Raw genomic sequence first — 15,358 nt, forward strand, 5'->3', positions numbered from 1 at the left:
ACTCTGGGAGCCCGAGCCCTGCGAGAGTTTTCCGGGGCGTCCGGAGCAAGTGAAGGACCCCACTCCAGGGGCCCCTGCAGGGCCCGGGGCAAATTGCCCCAATTGCCCCCCCCCTCCCCCCACCGGGCGGCCCTGAGTAGAAGGTCTCACACAAGTGGAAAGCAGCATTCAGTACACTGTAGTATTAGCACAACCAAATCAGTAGCTTTCACAGAGCTGGGGACTCCATCAGCAGTGGCAGGAGACGAACATGTACCAGCAGAGCCTTTTACACCTGGAGGGCAGCAGTCCATTCCCTATTCCCAGGTTTATACCTGTAGAGTTATGATCACTTTTCCAGATTTCAGTGCACTAATTAAATAATGTCAATCACTACGGTAATCTAGTTTGGCAAAAACATATCCAGCTTCCGCAATGAGTGACAAAGGCATGAAAGCCACGAAAAAAACAGCTTTTGTACTCTAGGTACCCCATGTAATTTTTGGCAAACTGGGGCATCAGATAGAAAAATGTCGAGTAGCTGTTGCTGTTGTGCTGGTGTTTACCTCTGAAGCAGTGACCCTGATTAGTGAGAGACACAAGAGCAGGATACAGCAGCTGACTAGTGTAGGAGCACAGGAAGCAGCACAGATGAAGGGCATAGCCCTCCACTGCTTCACATTTTAGGTAGCCAGTTAACACCTGTACCAAGTGGGTGTAAACGCTCCCAAATTAGAATTTTGTACTCATGCCAGTGGTGGCATCTTACATGCGTTTTGTTCAGGTGCCAATGGCTACCAGATGGACAAAGCTGTGGAGAATCAACTTGCAGTTGGTCAAAGCTGACTTTAAAAGTAGCAAATATTAAACGGAGTCATCTCAGCAACAGAGGAGCCAATCTGAAGCCAATGGAGCTACATCAATTTACACCAGTTGGTAATCAGGCCCAAAATCTCTGGAGATGAAAGGGTTATGTCATTAGCCTAGGACATGGGACATACAGATTCAATTATCTGCTCTGCCATAGACTTCCTCTGTGACCTTGGGAAAGTCACTTTAGCCTCTCTGAGCCTCAGTTCCCCCATCTGTAAAATCGGGATAATAGCACCGCCCTACCTCCCAGAGGTGTTATACAGAGTAATATCTTAAAAAGCTTGTGAAATGCTTTGAGGTCTACTGCTGAAAAGCACTATGTAGAAGATTGGGACACGCTAAAGAGTCATAACTAGACGTTATACATTTAAATGTAGATACAATTTTCAGAAGTGACTACTGATTTTGCTTGCCTTGATTTTTGGGAGACATAGGGGCATGATTTTCTGTAAGTGCTGAGCACCCACCTTCAGAAATCAGGTCTTTTAAGGGGTCGCAAATTGGACACCCAAAAAGCGATGCACCCACTAGTCACTTTGGAAAATCCTGGCTTAACAGTCTTTTTGGAGGAAGGTTGCAATTACAAGTGCTTTTAAGATTTTTTTAGGTCAAATTCATTCCTGGGGTATAGACTTGACTTTAACACAGTTAGTCGAGGGATGAATGTTAATCACTGATATTTTTCAAGTAATATTGCTTTTCTGGCAACTTGGTATTTTGGTTTAAAAAGTCTTCCCAAGTTTTTCAGTAGATCATCCCTCTTCACCCTAAACCCTTCCAGTAAACTCATGTCATTTGGTTTTCCACTTAAAAAAGGAATCTACAGATTTCACTCTGTTAAAACTCACACCAAAATCAAGATGAATTCATCTACTTTGTTTTTACGTTCATATTTTCAGCTTCTTCAGTGAGAGTACAAAAGTAACTTTTTGAAAATGAAATGTCAGAATTATGATACAAAGGGTCTGGCATGAAGATACCCAAAAAGAGTGAGGCCAAAAATATTGGGCTTGACTCTGATCTCACACTAGTTTTGCAGCAGCGTAATTCCATTGATTTCAATAGAGATGAACAATGAAATGGAGCTCCCTTGACTTTGGAGGAGTTACTCCTCATTTACAAAGGGTACAAGGGAGATCAGAATCAGGACCACTAAGAAAGCTAACATAGAAAAGCATAATTACTGTATCACTTCAGTTTAAGGTCAATGACGTTTTTAAGTCTGTTCCATTACTAATTTAAAAGGTTTTCCTAATTATTTGATTTGATACTAAAATCACCACTTCAGATATCAAACTCTTCTCCTGTTTTTCTGCAACACATGCAGACCAAAAAAAAAATGCTGTCCAGCAACATGTCCCTTCTTACCAATCACTCTTGTGTTTTCACATGTATCTGATTTAGTAAATAATACATTTTGATTAACTTTATCGAGTTTTTTCCCAACATAAAAATAAGAAGAAAAATCCATGACATTTCCCAGTCACTTTTAGAATTTTTTTTTTTAAAGATGGAAATGATTTTTTTTGAACCTGGTGTGTGGTCACTTGTGTGGGACAGGATATTTTAAATTTGGCACCTCCTGTCTACCACAACATATTGTTTCCTTCTACAGAAGGCACTAAATACTGGCTCAAAACGTTAAACAAACAGCAGAGTACACAGTTTATCATGTCATACATAAAACTGTTAACTGGCACAGCCTCTTAGTACAGATTTTTCCATTAACTACAATAAGTGGTTATAGCAGCAATACATAAGAACATAAGAATGGCCATACTGGGTCAGACCAATGGTCCATCTAGCCCAGTATCCTGTCTTCTGACAGTGGCCAATGCCAGGTGCCCCAGAGGGAATGAACAGGCAGGCAATCATCAAGTGATCCATCCCCTGTCACCCATTCCCAGCTTCTGGCAAATGGAGGATAGGGACGCTTCAGAGCATGGTTTTGCATCCCTGCCCATCCTGGCTAATAGCCATTGATTGACATAGTTAACATTTCTACAAATATCACAAATGTACATATGTAAGAGCACCTACAAGACATGCAAAATCTCAACATCACTGAATCACACAATGCATAGAAATCATCATTTTTTTGGCAAGACAGTAATTTTTTTTAACAAACACTGTTTATAAAACAAAAGAAAAACAACAAAAATCTACTTTTAAAAAAAGTTCTCTGAAAAAGCTGAGTTTTAACTATAATGAGGTCTCATTTAGAAAAAGTCAGTAAGATAAAGTTGGTTTTAGAGTAAGATTTAATACTGAAAATGGATTGATCACTTAGGAAAATTGTTAGGTGAAAATTTTGTGATAGTGAAACAACATATGTCCCCGAAACTCATGCTAATCAGTGCTAAACCTGCTGTTTTGCAAAAAGGAAGAAAACACAGATCATTAACAGATTAAAGGGATTAAACATAGTAGGTAAAATAAATTAAAAGATTTATTTTTGCTGCTGTTTTCCTGGCACTGCTCACCATGAGACCAACGGTTGTCATAGCAAAACACTTTTCAAAGGTCAAAGTTAAAGTGAGCAGAAAATTAAAACAAATGGAAAATATTTTTTAATTCCCATGTAAAACAAAACAGGACATTAAAAGGCTGGTCAAAGACCAAGATTATGTTTGCATTCTTTAGAAAAAAAACAAAGAGCTCTATTGTGTTTTCAAAACTCCCCCCCTCTTTCTCTGTGCCATTATATTATCTTCATCAACACTTTACTTACATTCTTCTTGGTAATCTAATCTCTTTCTCTTCTACCTTGCCATGACCTGGTAGATTGTGACAGCTCAAGAAAGCTACATTGCATGAGTATTGTTCACCAAGACAAGAAATAATATAGATACAAAGATACTGATCTGGCAAAGCACTTACGCATGTGCCTAGCTTTACACATATGAGTCGTCTCAGTGAAGTCAATATCTATTCACATGCTTAAAGTACATGCTTAGCAGCGATGCTGGATCAGAGCATAAGGCACGTGCTTAAGTCCCACTGCTTATGATAAATTCCTTGTTGAATTGGGTCCTATCAAAAAGCCAAATTCTGCTCTAGTCTATAGTGGTGCAATGCCACTGAAGTTATCCCAGTGGCGTTGCGTGACAGTAACTGAGAGCAGAATTAAGTCCCAAAATGGAAACATTATTTTCTCACATGCTAAAGATCTGAATCTCAGTAGGACATTCCAGATTCTGTGTTAGTCTCTGGTGCTGTTTTTATTATCAAATATAGGGATTCTCAGATTTCAGCAGTGTAGATGTTGGAGACTGAATATGTGACCTGAAATATCAAGAATATGAAAAAATGTCAGATTTATTTAATTTTTAAACCTATAGTAAAAGACAATATGGATTGTATTTCTAAAAGCCAAAATGACCCTTTGGTCTATGTATGAGATTCACCCTCATTTCAATGCAAGTTCTGTGCAGAGTCCTAGGGGACAAAGAGAATAGGTCCTTATCTTTGGAAGAGTAGGGCCCAAATAACACATGTGCCCAAGTGAGGACAGCCAGTTCCACACCTGAGCTCTCAAACTAGCATGTCAGAAACCCAAAACCTAAATTTGGGCATGTCAGTGTCCATCTGAAAACCAAAAAGGAGAGCTGGGAGCCAGGCTTGACAACTGTGTACTTTATATTTCAGCTGAGTGTACACAGCACCCAGTGTGCATAAGTGGCAGTGGAAAAGGTGGCCTATGGGACTGGAAGTTAAGTAATGAACTGAAAGGAAAAGCGTATGCTGCGTGAGTTTGTCCCCCGGTGTGTTTTACGTAGCTGGAAGAAAAGAAGAAACAGGCAGTGGAAAATAACATATTGAGGAGGATGGTGGGCAAGCAGAAAGTAAAGAGGGTGTACATGGAAGAAATTGGGAGAAGATGAACTTGGGGCTCTCAATAGGGTGACCAGATAGCAAGTGTGAAAAATTGGGATGGGAGTTGGGGGTGCCTATGTAAGTAAAAGCCTCAGATATCAGGACTGTCCCTATAAAATTGGGACATCCGATCACCTTAGCTCTCAGTGACAAATAGGCTGGACACCGCATGTCTGAGGTGGACTGGAGAAGAACTGGAGAAGAACAACCAGCAAAGAAAGCATGAGAGGAAGACGACAGCAAGACGGGATATGACAGAAAGACTCTGGTCAAGAAAAGTTTGAAGAGAAAAGGACTGGAACTCCAAGATCTATGAACACAAGCCATCATCCAGAAGTGCCAAAGAGCTATGGACACCTCCATCCCTGTATAATGGCAAAAGGAGTTCAGAAGTGAAATGAAGTGAGTGTGTACAGCACCAAATTTATTTCTGTAGTAGCTTATGTCACTTGAAAGTTGTATGCCCCCTACCTAATGAAATCCCTCCTTTCTATTCTTCAGAGAACAGTTGGAGTTTGGCTAAAATTTACACATTTAGGACCAAGTTCTGCCCTCACTCACACTGCATGCAACCTTCAAAGAGTTTAGTCAATCAAGCCTGTAAAACTCCTCTTCTACTACATGGACGTTGTGAGTATGGATCAATGGGCAGGAATCATATTCGTTTAGAAAACATTTTCTTTTCTTCCTTCATCTCGTGCTACGAAACTGGCAAGAATCACTATGGTATGATTTTATAATCTATTAAGATCTCATTTTTCAGCTAAAACATTCCCTAAAACAAGCCTGATTCTTCCTGAGCAAAAGAGGAGGAATAAGGCCCAAAAATATATTACATAGGTCACAGATATTCAGAAAACAATTCTGAAATAAAATTAATGAACAAATGAGTAAGATTTTTTTCTGTATATGCTCTAATACTTTCTGTAGCTATATAAATGTACAGTATATATACTATGTATAGAGATGTAGTTTAAGTCACACACACCCGTATATATGAGTTACATTTAGGATCCAATCTTGCAAATACTTCATGCATAGAATTCCTATTTAAGTCAGGGCTTGGAAGATTTGGACCTATGACTGGCATACAGGAAAAAATTAACTCATAAGAAAATTGCTAGCACAATCATAACTCATTGGCTGCTCTGCCTCTTCTTTGCTATGAGCATATTTGTCTTCCTGAATGAAGTTATTCAAAATCATATAGAAGCCCAGTAAATATCCTTTTTGCCTTTTCTTCTAAATGTTGCTTTTATTTCTCAAGCCTTAAATCCTGGGAAATTATTTCTTTAACTGGTCTGTTCTCATGCCTTAGGTAAGAAGTAAAAACATTAAAACATTAAATACTTTTAACCACAGATGGGGAATTCAATCAGCAGCAATGCAGAGCAAACCGCGGATTACCCCAGAGTGAAAGTTGCATAGTCGTTTCACAGTCTAATTTGACCAGTAAAATTCTAGAAGCCATATGCATTACAGTATCCTGTAAGCAAACACTAAGACAAGGAAAACTAGTACAACCTGTTAACATATTAAATAAAAACATCTAGACCCCTTCTATCTCCTTTGCAAAGCTTTCTGTTGTAACACAAGGCTGGATGGCTGCCATGAGAGTAGGACACACAATAAAATCTGAAATCATTGAATTGTTACTGGGTTGCAGGTTCTGTTTCGGGTTGCGCAGTGCAAAGTTAGCCTCAATTTCAAACAAACTTGGAGCTGGTCTACACTGGGGGGGGTATCGATCTAAGATACGCAACTTCAGCTACGTGAATAGCGTAGCTGAAGTCGAAGTATCTTAGATCGATTTACCTCGGGTCCTCACGGCACAGGATCGACGTCCGCGGCTCCCCATGTCGACTCCGCTACCGCCGCTCGCTCCGGTGGAGTTTCGGAGTCGACGGGAGCACGTTCAGGGATTGATAGATCATGTCTAGATGAGACGCGATCTATCGAACCCCCAAAAAACTGGATGTACCCTTGGGCTGATTTGTGGTTTCCTGTTGAAACCGAGTGAAAGTTTTGATGTGAAATTGGGGGGAAAAATCAGTTGTTTTGATTTAGTTTCACTTTGGGTTTTCTCAAGACTGATATTCAAAGCATAACTCAAGAGGAAAAAAAGGATGTCAATGGTTGTGGGTCAAAGTGCAATCCTGGTTAAGTGTATATGGTTATGTTGTCCTCTACATGTTGGCCCACAGAAGGTAAAGAGCACTTCTGCCACCAGCAACTTCAGCTCAGGTGGTAATGGCATATCATTTGGAATCAAAGCTCCTGAGCTCTATTCCTGCTAACAAAGACGAAAGGAGGTTGTGGAATCTCCATCACAGAAAATTTTTAAGAACTAGTTAGTCAAACACCTGTCAGAAATGGGCTACTTATTACATAGTCCTGCCTTGAATGCAGGGGACTGGACTAGATTCCTCATCTCTGATCTGGAGGGACCACTTACAGGAAGAAGAGGATAGCTTAGTCTCCACAGCCCATTCAACACTCGGCCTTTACTGAGACTACCACCAAGTATTCTGGCTGCTGTAAATAACAGTGATGTTTTTAGTGATATGGACACATTAATCAATCATCTCCATTAGGCATTACATCGAGACCACCAAGTCATCTCACTACGGTAACTAGCCAAATCACTATGAGACAGAATGAACTCTAGTCACTGTCAGCGTGGTTTAAACTCGTGACTTACAAGGGAAAGGCTCCCTTTCTGATAACCCAGCACCCTTCAAATTTTCTAGTCTCCTGTGAAGAATGTCTATTAGTTAAAATAGCACTAAATATAACTTTTTTGACCACTTACATTACGGAGGATATAAACTCACCTCTAGAATTCATTAGGGTTTTAGATGTTGTGGGGGGGTTTTCTTTGCACTGTCTCTGATGTAGCTGCATAAGCAGAGCACAAAACTTTTTTTTTAAAGTCTAGGCCCTATAAAAGCCATGGTTATTGCCTGAGGTGTTAAAAATTTCTTAATGAAAGAGAGGTGGATTTCAATAAAAATACCCAAATCCAATAAATACTCTGGGTTGGATTCTCCACTGGGTTAAGCTGGCCTAACTCCCTGAAAGTCAATGGAGCCACACACCAATTTACACAAGCTGAGATGACTGCCCTGGGGATGTGCAGGACATTTTCCACAAGATTATAGTCATTATAAAGCAGGTCAAATTCCAGGCTTGGGAAGTGTCAGACTGTCTTTTTATAACAAATAGACTATTAAAAAATAGCAAGGATAGTATCTCTGAAACTGAATTAAAAGGTCTATTTTCTTTCAGCATCAAATAATCAGAATTTTTGTGCCAAATAAAAACCTGTGTTTTGTTAATTTTTCATCTCAGTTGGCAACTCAATTACTTACATGAGATTTATAGACAGTAGAAAATAACAATGGGATAAAAACACATAACCCATTAATGCAATGGATATAAACTGGGGTTTTCAAAGATGTGTAACAGCTTTAGGCACCAAAATCCCATTGAATTTTATTGAGACTGAGCATCTAACTCCCTTAGGCTACTGAAAATCCCAACTATAATGGATGTAGTGTCCATTCATTACTGAAGATCCAAATTAAACTGCAGAACAGATGACTGTTAAAGACACTTCACACTGCTCTGTAATGAACTAACCTGCTAATCCCTTTTCCAGTGCAGGTCCATTATCGACACAAAGAGAACTCATTTAGCTGCAAATACATCATTTGCACAATCAAACTAATAGAATTTTGTATCTATTACCTCCTCATATTAATCGATTCAGTGAGAATACAGAAGATGGGAAAAGAAATTCCTCACACCAACAGGGAAACTATATTGTATGAAAAATATTACTTCCACGTTACAAGCCAATTTTGTACTAAACTGACGTTTCCTCACCAGGAGGAACTAGGACTCCTCATATCACTGTCGGTTTGACCATTTCCCCAACGTGAGGGCTTATTATCAAGAATAACGAACTAGCTATCTCCTTCCTGACACTGCAAGTCATGAATAGCTACCTGTATTTACCCTGGCAATTGTCTTTAAATCTCCCAGGATTACACTCCCACTGGTGCAGCTGTGCTGGTGCCTGGAATGATCGGAGCACGGGTGTAATGCCTTTACCAATGCTTCCCATAACCCTGTTCTGATCCCATCGAGACGACAGGATGATCAAAGTACTGGCACGGCGGCTAGTCTATGCTAGCACTCTTATCGTTTCTATCACGAGCGGCACTGCGCTGGTGATACTGCACTGCTGAGAAATGTCACAAAAAGTAGGGTAAAGAAAGCTGCACTTCGCATCAGAATGACCGGCTGTGTTCTGACACTCTTATCCTGTACGATCAGGAGAAAAGCTACTGCTTATACACAGACACATATGATACACTAGAACTAAGGCTCTGTTGCTGAGTTTATAATGGCTGCCATATTGACCTCTGCAGTCACTTTACTATCACAGACTGATTTTCCACTAGGTTCCACTGGGGTAACTATCAGCTACGGTGGAGGTACACCGCCATAAAACTGCAGGAAAAGTTTGGAGAAGCCAGCGCCCAGTGTCTACGTAACACTGTTTCAAAACATTTGGGATTCCTAGAACAAGGAGGAGCTATATCGTAGCCTTGTGTGTCTACTTTGCAGCCTCCTATCTACATGGTAGCAGAACCACAGTGGTTTGATTGTCTTGGAGGGCTTCCCTGGTGCCTACTATGATGGGAGTATTTCAACTAAAGGTTTTTAATCAAAAGGGTTCAGAATCAGAACTTTAAAAAATAGTTCTAAGGTACAGTTTGAGCTTACTGTCCATGAATAAATCCATGTTTTGGGATTTTTTTTTCTCTATGTACTATTCCCTCTTAATGGGAGAATAGATTCCAGTATATACATGAAAACACAAGAAGAAAATTCATTGTCCCTGGGTGGGTTAGGATACCAATCTAGCCTGAGACAGAACAGGATGGCCTTTCTATGTGACAACAGAAGTAGAATCTCATGTAACAAAATGCATATCTGTTTCCTGTCATGTTTAACTATGTACCGTACATCTTAAACCTGGTCCATATGAGCACAAAGGTAAAAAATGGTTTAATTTAACTTAGGACAGATTATACCATATATCTATGTTAAATTAGCATGATTTCTCCACTCCCTTAGCCCCCTTATGAACGCAAGGAGCTATGGGACAAGACACAGTTCTATTTCCTTATACCTGGCACCATTTATAGGGTGAAATTAACCCCCTGTGCCAAGTACGCTAGATCCCATTTGAATCCTATTTCGAGGACTTTTGTTAGACTTGAATGGTGCATAGACCTTGTGCAATGGTGAATTTCACCTATGCTCACCTGCATGGCAGGGTGGGAAAGATCTCCTGCAACGTGTTAAATGATTTCAAGGTCTGAGATAAACCATTGAGGTGCATCTCTCTGCTTGTGTGGTCATTCAAATAGACACACTGGTGTTCCTTTCAATGATCGCATACTCCAAGATCTAAGCCTGCAGTTACCAGAATGCTGGGGCCCGGTGCTCCAGGGACTACAGATGTGTCTGTTAGTAGAAGTAGGCACACTCAGTGGGAAAGATTCTGTCCCCTGCTCCAGTGTGCAGGTGCCATGAATCTGCCACAATAGGCAGAGGAAAGATTCTCCTGGTGCAGGGAAAGTGAGCTGTTCTCTCACACTCATTGGTATAGGAGACATGTCAGGATCAGGATAGGAGGGGGTGGGTTGACGATGGCAGGGGTCAGGACCTCATCACAAACTTCTACAAATTGTCTTGTGGGAGGGGAAAAGAGAAAGGAAGAACCATACATAACAGATGCTAGTCATGTCATTTAATGTTCAGATACTACGGCAATGAGGGCCATATAAGAATCTGAACAGAATATGGGTAGGACATGGTGCTATGGGGATTTTAACTTACATTAGGGCCATTTTGGCCCCTTGTCCAGCCCAGAATCCAGGCAGTGTGAAAGCACAAAGCCACTCTCTACTAGGCAATGCTGTTTTGTGCAGCACATCAGCTATACCCGCAGAGTAATAAAATGTGGTTTTTCTTCTAATCAAACACTTGAGCAAAGTGTGTGCTACTTTAAACCGGTAAATCACCTCATAGGCAAAAACAAAGCTGTAAGTACATTGTAGATTAAATACCAATGGTCTGTAGCTTCTGAGAAATGCACATTAATAGGAAATAGTTCCACAATGTTGGTATCCTTCAAGAAACAGACGTGTGTGACAAGTACAGCTGTTCTGCAAGGTTATATTGTCCAACATGACATTGCTTGTACACTTATCATAGAATTATTACACAAAATAACTGAAGAGGGTTTTTACATGCACACTGCAGTGTAACGACAGTTAACCTGTAGGCTTTTTATGCTAACTGCATGTATTTAAAATCATAGCTATGTGGAAGCTTGTGTAACCAGGTAAGATTCACATACTTGAACTAGTTGTGCAAACCTTTTCAGAAACAAATACTAGACTTATAGTTCACAAAACTCCAGGGTTCACCCATCTCAAGTATGGAGTATCACATAGTGAAACAAGCGTGTTGTGCAAACACACAATAACACCAGAGATACACACCAGTGATTATTAAAACAAGGCATAAGCATTCAGTTCTAGTATCCAGATGCACACATATCTGAATATCCAATCATTCAAATAGACTCATATGCATGTATTTGAACGGTCACTTTCAGATGAACTCACCTGTGTCTACTTTAATGGGTGATCACATCACACTTCCAAGTTTGTTTCTTGGCTTTTTAAACAGACTGTTTTCCTTACATTTACTACACTTGTTAGTGTTATGCTTTTTAATGTGAGATGTTTTGCAAGAAGTGACAATGTGGTAATGTAGTAACCTCAGCAAAGTCTACTTTGCACAACAAAAACAGTGGGTTGGAAATCTCTCTCCTGCACAGGGTTGGAGTAGAGGTATTAAGACTTGAAAAAAAATTAGAGGGACAAATTTTGCACTCGGTTATGCCCAAGTTACCCCACTCAAGCCAGTGGGTTTGCTCAGGTGTAAATGAGGGCCGTCACATTGATGCAAACCATCCTAAACACTTTTAAACTGTGCTACTTTTCTTAACTTGGTTTAAAATGCACAGAGCCCATGCCAGTGTTTTCATTAGGACAGAAGTCAGCCAATAGCATAGACAAAGACTCTCAGTGCATTTCTACAAGTTACCCAACTCCATCATTTCACATGGCACAGATCATTGGCTATGAGTAATATCTTATTTCACAACTAGTCCCTTTGGTTTCAATGGGACCAATCAAGGAGTATGGGTGACAGAATCTGTAGAAATAAAGGGTTAAGAGGCTTGTGGCAACTTTTTAGAACTATGTCCTGGCTGCACTGTTGTCGCTTTACTAACAGGAAAGCTTCATGCTGCAGAGACAACAACATTCCCACTTACAGCTATTTCAACAAGTAAATATCGCACAGGAAGAGTCATTACACTCATTTTCTCAAAGTTAAAAAAGAGATCAGTACTTGAAATTCACTTCTCAAAGCTCTGTTTTGACAGGTTACATTAAAATGTACAATGGGCATATTATTAAAGAAGTATATAGCACCTCCTTTATGAGCCAGATTCTGATACCATTGCTCAGACTGAATAGTACCTTCCTCCAACTGCCCTTTGACGTCAATGGGTCTACTGTTGGAATATGGTGCTACTCAGTAGGGTTGCCACCTGGCTTGGCCAGTTTTTCTGCTGCCTTGCTGGTTCCTGCTCAGCGGATGTGGCATGCCAGGTTTTATTTGCTGCCGGCCATGTGCATTGCAGCTGGGGGACAACAACAGCTGAAGTCCAGCCAATGCCCTGGTCTTGCTCTGTGTGTGTGTGACATGCCAGGGGCTCCTGGGGTGGGATGGGTGTGGGGGCAAGCTGCTGGGAAGAGGAGGGTCTCGCTGGCAGTGGGGGCATAGCCAGTGGCAACCCTCCTATACAGATATCAGATTCTGGCCCTATGTGTTCAAAGCTACCTCAACAAAGAGTCTAACTAGGGAGCTCTGTACTGCACTGACCATCCCTAGCAAAGCTCTCAGCATTCTGCCACTGGCATGGCAAGCTCAGTATTGTAACCCTGAGTTACTCATTAGGGTTGTCATAACGTACAAAAGAAAAGGCTAAAACATGTATTTAAAAATAAAATAAATGCAATAAACACGTCCCTCCTTCTCAATCTCCAAAATACACACTGATTCCCAAGCATGGGAACTAGCAGAGCTGCTGTCTTTCATAGTTATATCAAGATTAACACCCTGCCTATGACGTGATCCCAAAGTCACACTTGTAAATGCCCAACAGACAAACGCTATGGGAATGGGAGCTGGCAGGAAGGGTATGGGAAATATGGATTGAGAAGCAAAAAACAATGGAACTGCTTTTGCCCCCCAAGTGCATTCAGCAATCTTAGTGCCTTTTCTTCCTTAATGATCTACTCTGATTATACTTTCCTCCAGCCAAACAGAGTGAAAGGCTCTGGTAAGTCTAAGTGGATGACTACATTGAAGCTTGGAGGTATAATTCCCAGCATGGATAGACAGACATGTGCTAGCTCTGCAGATGCTAGCATGCTAAACACAGCTGGTGGCTGCAGCAATATGAGCAGCAGCTCCAGCAACCCACCCAAGTACAATTTCACCTGACCCTTTGGGGACGTACTTGGTTGGCTAGAGCAAGCCGCTGCTCATTCTACTGCAGCTGCTGTGTAGAAACATACCCTAAAACACAACACTCACGTGCACAAAGCAACATTTCAAGTGTTTGGTGGAGAAATGTGTTTCTTTTTAGGCTGCATGGGGCCAATCAGGGAGACAAAGCTTGATCAGAAAATATGACAAGGGAGAAATCAAACCACAAACCAATTCACCTGAGCTAACAATTCCAGGTCCTACCTACATGGGTTCCCACGAGAGGGATGCATTACTATCTCACAGGCTACATCCAGACTACCCACCGTATCGGTGGATTAAAATCGATTGCTCGGGGATCGATATATCGCATCTAATCTAGACACGATATATCGATCCCCGAGCGCGCTTATATCGATTCCGGAACTCCATCAACCCCAACGGAGTTCCGGAATCGACAAGGAGAGCCGCGAACATTGATCCCGCACGGTGTGGACGGGTGAGTAATCCGATCTTAGATATTCAACTTCAGCTACGTTATTCACGTAGCTGAAGTTGTGTATCTAAGATTGATTTCCCCCCCGTAGTGTGGACCAGCCCTCATGGTGGTGTTTCCACTAGGTTCAATGGGTCTCCTGTGTCTCCTGCTCAGCCACGGGAGGAGCTGGATACCCTAAAGACACTGCAGTTCTGTTCTGTGGGAGCAGAGAGGCCAAGAAGGGGGATTCTACAGCATCTTGCACATCACAGAGACAGTTGCCACCACAAGTCTCTCCAAGGAGGCATGTTAGGACAGGGCATGTGGGTGAGTCACAGGAGTGGCATTTGGATACCCAAACTGTGTGGGGCATTGGCACATTTATTTGCAGGCACCATCTAGAAGTCCTGGAAGGCCCATCACTATGACTACTGTGCCTTATTTTTCCTCCTCCTTCACTAAGGTTATGTCTACACTGCAGTTGGAGGTCTGACTGCAGCTCAGGTTGCATACCCAAGCTAGCTCAGCACAGGCTGCACAAGCACATCAGTGGGCCTGGGTACATACTCATGCTGCTAGCCAATGCCGCTCCACTTGCACTGCTATTTTTAGGTGTGCAAGATAGGTTCAGCTAGCATGGGTACACCAATCTGTTCTCCAATCACACTTCCAACTGCAGTGTAGACACACCCTAAAGGGCCAAATATCCTGATCCACTGAACTCAGTGGCACACCTGATGCTAATATCCATGGGTGCAAGTTTTGGTCTCAAATGCAATGCTCATAATCAAGACCAATGCCTCCTGTAAAGCCAGTAAGAACTGTCAGCTACCCTCACCTGACTCCAGCCAAACCACCGTCTACCCCAAAGTCCTCAACAGTGGGGAAGAAAGGGTATGGTATCTGTTAGTAACTCAGGAGCTGGAAAGATGGGTGGACTAGTAGCTCTTGATGATTTTATCCTCTTGTGCAAAACTCTGGCTTAGCAAGCACACAAGAAATCAAAGCCTGCAGTGACACAGGTGCACTGATATGTAGGTATCACTGGGAGTTCAAAAGCAGACTGTGCCCCATGCAAGTTGCTTTGCAGCTATGTGTTACAAGCTGCTAAGGTGTAGAGAGAGATTCATTGGGGTGAAATTCATGCTTATGCAGAGGGCCATCACAAGGCCGATATGCTACTAATGTTCCACCAAATACCTCAAAATAAGGCTGAAGTGATGCATAGAACCTTGCACCAATCCTCTGCATAGGAGAAAATTTCATCCTCGCATCAGTTAAAGTATATTCAAACACAGTGTTGAGTTGGTCCATTTCTACTTCTTTTTGCTACCCTTATTCTCATCTTCCCTTTATTCTCCACTGGTTTAAATGTCGCTCACTACAGAGTTGCAGATCTAAAGAACGTCAATAAAGAAACATACAGCTTGCTCACCTATAGCCTGATCGAGCACCCATTGAAGTCAATGGATGGACTCCCATTAACTTCAATGGCCATCAGAT

General features: G+C 41.6%; 1 protein-coding gene across 1 annotated transcript in view; it reads right to left on the reverse strand.

Moving 5' to 3' along the window:
* KIAA1958 (KIAA1958 ortholog) overlaps positions 1-15,358 on the reverse strand; it is a 126,025-nt gene that overhangs the window by 16,103 nt on the left and 94,564 nt on the right. The window lies entirely within an intron of this gene.

Source organism: Gopherus evgoodei, chromosome 6, assembly GCF_007399415.2.
Source record: "Gopherus evgoodei ecotype Sinaloan lineage chromosome 6, rGopEvg1_v1.p, whole genome shotgun sequence".
NCBI classification, from domain to species: Eukaryota; Metazoa; Chordata; order Testudines; family Testudinidae; genus Gopherus; species Gopherus evgoodei.